The sequence below is a fragment of the Lipotes vexillifer genome, unplaced genomic scaffold (assembly GCF_000442215.2).
Source record: "Lipotes vexillifer unplaced genomic scaffold, Lipotes_vexillifer_v1.1 scaffold1094, whole genome shotgun sequence".
In the NCBI taxonomy this organism is placed as follows: domain Eukaryota; kingdom Metazoa; phylum Chordata; class Mammalia; order Artiodactyla; family Lipotidae; genus Lipotes; species Lipotes vexillifer.
The window spans coordinates 3,232,777-3,234,262 of record NW_006792775.1 but is presented as its reverse complement, the minus strand read 5'-3'; the positions used below and the strand labels follow the sequence as shown (position 1 = coordinate 3,234,262).

General features: G+C 60.8%; 1 protein-coding gene across 1 annotated transcript in view; it reads right to left on the bottom strand.

The window, feature by feature from the left end:
- SHANK2 (SH3 and multiple ankyrin repeat domains 2) overlaps positions 1–1,486 on the bottom strand; it is a 474,374-nt gene that overhangs the window by 119,195 nt on the left and 353,693 nt on the right. The gene's annotated exons all lie outside the window — the stretch shown is intronic.

The following is a 1,486-nucleotide window of genomic DNA, read 5'->3' as shown; positions in this document are numbered from 1 at the left end:
GGGGGGGGGGGGGGGGGGTCTAGTGGGCATCTCACCCCCCAGGGCACAGCGGGGCTCTCCATCCACCCCAACCCCAGCTGCCTATCCCAGAGGGCCCTGCGGTCGCCCCGCTGAGTGTGAAGAAAACCAGAATCCCCCCAGCTGTGAGTTCTAGCCTCGGAAGAGACCCCCAGTCTCAGTCCTCTCCACCCCAATGTGTGGATGGACCGTGGGCCTCCTCTGGGTCTTCCTGTCCCCTGGGTGAGTTTCCTGGGGCCGCACAACTGAGTACCACACACTGGGGGCTGCAACCAACGGAAACCTATTCTCTCACAGTTCAGGGGGCCAGCAACCCCAAACCGAGGTTCCTGCAGGTGCAGAGGGGCATCTGTTGCAGCCTCCCTCCCAGCTCTGCCGGGGGCTTCTCCCAACTTCCTGCGTCTCCCCTCCTGCCAGAAGGACACTAGTCATTGGACTTGGGGCCCCGGATGCGGGATGATTTCATCTCAAGATCCTTATAATTACACCTGCAAAGACCCTAGTTCCAAACGAGGCTGCTGATGGAGGGAGATTTGGGCGGGGGACACTACGTAACCCGCTGCAACCCTCCAATCCATTCTTCCCGAGGAAGCCAGACAGGCTGAGTCGCACTCACCCACCCCCGTGTTACCGCCCATCCCAAACCCTGTCGCCCTGGAAATAAAATCTGAATTGCTCACCGCGTCCTTTGGGGCCTGTGCCTGCCTCTCCCACCCGCCCTGCCTCTGCCCCATCACTTGGACCTCCTGTCCCCAGGGCTGTTGCCAGTCTCCACCCCTGGGCCTTCCTGCAGCCGTTCCCACTGCCAGGGGATAGGGGTTGCTGCCAGCCTCGGCTTCTCTGCTCCCAGCTCCCCGCACACCATCCCTCAGAGAGGTGGCCCTGACCTCCTGGCTGGCCTCCACCATGTCCCTCTGGCTTATGTCCTTCAGAGCATGAGCTCTTTTTAATTTATTACCACCTGACCCACACCCTGGCCCAGAAGCCCGGCAGGCCCAGGTGCAGGTGCTGGGAAGAGACTGACAGGAAGGAAGGAGGGAATGAGGGAAGGAAGGGAGGGAGAAAGGGAGGAGCCGCTGGGGAGTCTAAGCGGACGGTGACGGCAGAGTCTCATGTGGTGACCCAGCCACCCGTGGACACTTAAGTTTAAATTGCTTAAGATTAAATAAAAATCCAGTTCCTTAGTCACGTGGCCACATTTTACGTGGTCAACAGTTATGTGTGGCCGGTGGTACCATATCGGGCGGGTGGGACATTTCCAGAAAGTTCTGCTGGACCGCATTGCTCCGGACCAATGAACCAGAGAAAACTGGAGGCCGTCGGGGTAGCAAGAGGCCCTGGGATCCTCCTCCAACCTCCTGATCCCTCCCAGGCAGGCGGGAGCCGGGCTGATGTGGGGAAGACACGGCTGCGCTGTGCTGGGCACTGGAACGGGGAACGGTTCCCCGGCCTCGGTCCCTGGGGGGGC